This window comes from Lepisosteus oculatus, chromosome 14 (genome assembly GCF_040954835.1).
Source record: "Lepisosteus oculatus isolate fLepOcu1 chromosome 14, fLepOcu1.hap2, whole genome shotgun sequence".
Lineage (NCBI taxonomy): Eukaryota > Metazoa > Chordata > Actinopteri > Semionotiformes > Lepisosteidae > Lepisosteus > Lepisosteus oculatus.
Genome location: NC_090709.1, coordinates 54,746,268 through 54,752,267, shown reverse-complemented (window position 1 = coordinate 54,752,267; position 6,000 = coordinate 54,746,268).

Genomic DNA, 6,000 nt, shown 5'->3' with positions numbered 1-6,000 from the left:
CACAACGTACTGACCACTATACCATCGCGGCGAGCTGGGACAGACTATCCTAAATTTTATTCAAATGCTCACAGTGTCTTTAATCTGATGGATTCATATACCGTGCTCATGAGAAAGTCACAAACCTGTCATCTACACACTGTTCCCAGAGCTGGATAAATTAATCCAGATTCTACAGCTCTCTAGCAATAGTGGAAATCAGGCTACAGAAATGGAGAAATTCTCTTCAAAATGTGGAAATATATTCCCGAGACGAGTCCTTTCTCAAAGGTCAACTCTGCTTGTAAATCACCCCTCCCCACATCGCACGGTGTAGCGGTTATAACCTTCTATTAACACACCAAAGGGCTTCAGTGAGAAAGCGGGCAGAAACAAAGCGATCTCTTTCATTTTTACGTTTTGCACGCCTGACGGGGTTTTACGGTGCTCTTTTCTACACTGAACTGATCATTTGGACATCGTAAGCGAAGAGAGACACATTTCTATGTAATCAGGAAACCAGGAATCCTAACCGTTAGCCCGTTAGTGCCACAGAGAAAAAAAAACGTTTCAACGAGATAAAATTGCAGGATAAACACATTTTTTTTCTTTTTCGTAGCGTTTGTGTTTTGTTTGATTTAGCGAATTTTATACACTTTATTTCTGACACATGAGTTAAAAGGCTGAGTATATTTAATACAAGAGCGCTGAACAACAATTTTCATCTACCGTATTGTAATGTTTTTTTAAAAAAAACAAGTTAAATGGATATATAGTAAATGTTTTTTTTTTCATATAATAGTGTTTATGGTCTGAAAAACATCATTCATTATTTAACGGACATTTGGTATAATTAAAAAAAAAATACTCATTCACGAATGTTAACATTTTTTACAATAACGTGTTCTATTGTGATCTTGCGCCCCGTGCAGCAATATCACCAGACAGTTTAATTGTCTTAGTTCAGGTGGGTTGCTGCGCCAGCATGCGTAGGCTGCAAAGGAACAAGTAAAAGGTTTATTCCATGCTGAAAAAAAAGAAGAAAGAGAACACAACGTTTCGGCCACAACGTGAGAGAGACAGGGCAGTAGGCAAAGGTAAAGTAGCGGGAGAACAAAGGTTGGGAGGGAGGAGGAGTGAGAGGCGGGAGCAGGGGACAGAAAGAGAGGCCAATCAAGAGGTGTGAAGTCAGAATTGGTGCAGAGAGGTATGAAATGAAACTTCCAATGAATGGAGAAAATTTGAAAAGAACAGTAGTCTGTCGTTAAGGGAAGGGAGAATGTGTGATCCTAGCTGCAGAATAATTTTAGTTTCGGTGGTCTTTCTGATGTATGAGTTTGGAAAACCGTCTTTGCGACCACTGGTGCCCGGCTAGTTCAGTCAGTAGAGCATGCGTATCTTTAGCTCAGGGGTGTGGGTTTAAGCCCCATGTTGGGCGGTGTCCATCTCCTTATTAACAAAGTTTCCTGCTCATCCTTGACCCTCTTACACCTCGATGGTACTGAGCACGGTTTTCCAAACTCATACATCAGAAAGACCACTGAAACTAAAATTATTCTGCAGCTAGGATCACACATTCTCCCTTCACTTAATGACAGACTACTATTCTTTTAAATTTTCTCCATTCATTGGAAGTGAAGAGAACAGAACTTAAGCTATTATTTATATAAATGTAGCGTGAGGCTTTAATGTGTTCTATAAAATCGAGGAGTCAACTGGATAGATTTGTTAAATATTTTAGTGATGGGTCTCCGTATTTGTGGTTATCGGAGGAAAGCAGGGATGAGGAGGAAATAGGTGGCACCCAAGCATGTTAAAGGAAAAAACTCGGCATCTTAAGTGATTTATGATGGTTTACAGTCCCTTTTCTGTCCTGTAGCTGTGATCCAATGACTGTGTTGAAACAGCCAGGGTTGTGCTAGCTCTTGATGGACTGGTATGCAAACCAAATGACAGACAAGCAAAGCGTTGTTTTACAATTCTGAAAGCTCGTTCAATGTGGCTTCTTGTGTTTTTATGACTCCTGTTATAGTGCTGGTCTTGTAATGTTGTTGGATTGTGCACAGGTGTCAGAAGATACCGTTATAAAGGATAAGCATGAGTTAGCAAAACAACACGCCAGCAAGCACTTCCCCCCTTCGAAAGGAAGATGTTGGAACTGATTAAAGAGCTTAATCTGAACTGACACAGGAGAGAGAGAAAATCAAAGTTCTGAAAAGTAAGCACGAGGCACACCCTGCTAAAGAAATGTATTGCCTTAAAAAAATGCTTAGAAGGTCAGAGGAACAATTGTTGTGTTTTTTTTTTGCTCAAGTATTTTTATAAGTTTAATTTCCAGTTCTGTTAAAAATAAAACTTAACTTTACTGGTTATTAGTCGGTGTCTTTTGTAATGATGTCTGCTTATTCATCTGGAGTGTTAAACAAAATTAATGCTGCAATAATACAGTAGTGTTTAATTTCGAATGCACAGCTGCTGTTCTCATTTGTTTCATGACTAATTATAATTGGCTATCTCATTAATAACTATGTAGCCTCATCAGGTGAATTGTCGACTAAATGCAATTCTTAAATTAAAAACTAACTGATTTGTCAGGAAATTTTGTTTGAATATAAATGAAACAGAAAAGTAATTGTATATTAATGTGGCCTACATATTATTCTACTAATCAGAAGTGTTCTGATGTACAGTCCTCTCGAGTTCGGGCTAATTAGTACAACAAGGCCGAGCCCTTGGAACCGGATTAAGCACAAGTTGAGCTGAGCTCCAACTTTGTTCCACATATTTTTTGCTGCAATTGAACTTGGAGCGGGAGATGATGTCCAGAATGTACCATACTAACTTAGTACGTGGCTGTGTTTTAACTCGGGAAGTCCATTGCATTTGACCCTATGGGTTTATATACATGGGTTTCTCTGCATACACTACCATAAGGGAGGAATGGTGAGTTAGAGGGAGGGCACCAGTTTGGTTTATCAAGAATTCACCAAACTGAGTAGAACTACAGATCCAACTATTCAAAATGTGCAAGGTATGCTGCAGTAAATCGCAGTGCTCGTTCCACAAAGAACTGTAGGATACCGCATGATGTATCGAAGTAGGGTGGAATATCTTGTAAAACCACCAGGTGGAGCTATGAAAGCTCTCATGTGCAGCATTTGGGCTCTTGCCAGAAAACACTTGGTTTTGAATCCCTGTCAATGCTGAGGGACAATCTTTTGTCAATTACAGAATTTAACAGTCTAAATGGTATATACAATTTAATAAGTTTAAGCTTTGTATTACATTGTTAAACATTAAACTGATTAAAAAGTACACTGAAGTGTTATAGAGGACACAAATTGTGTATTGCCTCTTACATTAAAAAAAATATTAAAAAAGATTAATAATGAATAACATTGGATAGGCTGTAAGCTCAAAATATTACTGTAGTCCACTTTCTTTCTAAACATCTGCATCAATTTCTCATTCACCCATGATTACTTAAACATTTTGCCTGCCCTTTTCAGCTATAGCTTTGTTTGAACCCATCTCCTGGCATGAGTTTTCCTTTAACAAAAACATTTATTTGAAAAACTAAAATAGTAAATTATATTGATTTGTTGTTATTTCTAAATATCACAACATGTTCAAAGTTAAGTGATTTATTAATAACAACTAATCATTTCAAACTGCTTGTATTCTAAAATTGTATTTTGTTTGGGGTGATTTGTCACTGTTTTCACAAACTTGAATTTATTAAACATCTGAGATAGGGTGTTCTATACCTCTGTTTACTTTCTGAAACTCCATCGATATTTCCTGTTTTCACACAGATAAGAATAAACTGCACGTGCAAATCTTTTCACAAGTGTAAAGATGTTCTGTGCTCAATAGCTCTTTAACACAGTGCGCATTATGTCAAATCTATAAGCATCAGTGGAAGCATTCTGAAGTCTGACAATCATAAAAAGTTACCAAATAGTATTGGTGAAACTGTTACCTGTCCTGGATAAAGCGATTAGAAAATAGTTGGATTTACACATGAACTTTCTGATTTTAATGGGATATGGAAGATATTAATAATAAATTACATTGGATGGTCTAAATGGAAAATATATAGAGGGGACATGTTGAGTCTTCTTTTCAGCTTGAAATTAACTTTTGCCTACTACTGTATATTCCATTGCAGCCATTTTAATGCAACGCAGCTCCATACCTCTCACAAAGTCTAGGCTAGGTGTTACATCCCACTGTGTTTATGTAGATTAGACAGTTCTACTGGGGGAGGGGAAGGAACTTTCAGTTTTCTGGTGTCATTGTTGGCCTTTAACATAACGCAACCAGCAATCAAATGTCCTGTTTTTTCTTAAGTTGAACAAAGACGTGCCACATGCATACGGTGTGATATTGTATACTTTTAAAGCTACTACAGTACAGCTTGTGGGAAATACATTTGTCCTGTATCAAAGTTTAACTTGTTCAGAGCACCCTACATTACAAACTGAGTGAATTCAACAGTATCGACGGCTAAAAGCAACATGTCAAACTGTTCCCAAAATAACAAGAAGTGAACGAGTTGAGGATTCAATAATAGAGTAATCATAACAATAACTCCCGAGTTGTTTCATACAATCCAAATGAAAGAAGGACACTTAAATAAACATGAAAAGACTATTTTTTCATTGACAAAAAGTAACGTCACACTCTCTCTTGTTTAATCTGATTGTTTTATTGCTGCACAGACTAAAACCAGAGAGAAAGAGCACCTCTTTCTTTGAAGCATTTTGTTTATCCTATCATGTATCAGTTTCCAATCACACAAAGTAAGTTTTGAGAATCTCCAATTTACCATGTCTATGCGTTCGCGGAGAATGCAAGGCAAGGCCCTTTTGCCTCTGGACCAGTCGACATTTACGGATGTGATTCACTCCCAGTCACAAAATTACAAAACAGAAGAGCGGCGTAGTGGTCGGCTCTGGCTGTCCCCTCTGTGCCGACACACTGCACATTCAATCCCCCCTCCTTCCCTTGATTGATGGGCAAAAGGTGGACATCTGGGAGAACTGTACGTGGCATTGGCATCTGTGAGTTCTGTTTTGTAGATGGTGCTTCCTGAGGGGAGAGAGACAGTGGGGACGGCACCAGCCAATTCATTAGTGGTGGTGAGCAGAGAGGACAGGATGGAGTGTCCTGAGGGGGTGTGCTCTGCTTGGGGTGGAGGGTTGTATGGAGATACGCATTGCACTAGGTACAGCAACCTGTGTGGCAGGGAGGGGCACTTTTCAGGAGATGAAGGTCTGTTTGGAGACGGCTGACACCCTAGTGTTTGACTGCTGGAACATATGGTCTCCGTCTTCTGCATCTTTAGGAGTGGCTCCAACCTCCAAATCCTTCCAAGCAATGAGCCGTACTGCTCCCGCTGCTGTTGTAAACACTCCACACAGGTGCTCTTGCTCTTTTTACAGACTAGCACCCTGGCCAGTGGCCGAGAACAGAGACGCACAGCCTGTGGCAAAATAACAGAATCCACGTAAATAACGTCACACAGGAGTATTCATCAGTTGCGGAAGAGACGTCAAAATCTTTTTTCATCCATCTTACCACTTTCTTTTTTACTGTTCCAATAGTCTTTGAATATCGTTTCGTGTGTGCTGCATTTTCCTGAAGAACAGGCTGTGAAAAAAACATTTATAATAAATTATACATTCTAACACAGAAAAAAATACCTTGGATTTTGAAATATAATCTGGTATTTCAAATGAAGCCCCTTCGCACTTTGCAGGCCAGAGCAGCTGAAGCATGACGTCTCTTCCTGTAAAAAGTCTTTACCGAGACTCTAAATATCTGTCTTTCAGTTTGAAGCGGTACAACAGATTCCAGGGCACATTCGTTCTTGATTCAGAATATATATGAGTGTTCTAATGGTTAAAACTGTTTACATGAGGTACAAACAGTAACATTTTCATTTCGAGAAGAAAGCCAGTCTGTGACCATTTCCCAGAGTGCACATTGTCAGGAACACCAAACTCACAGTGCCAG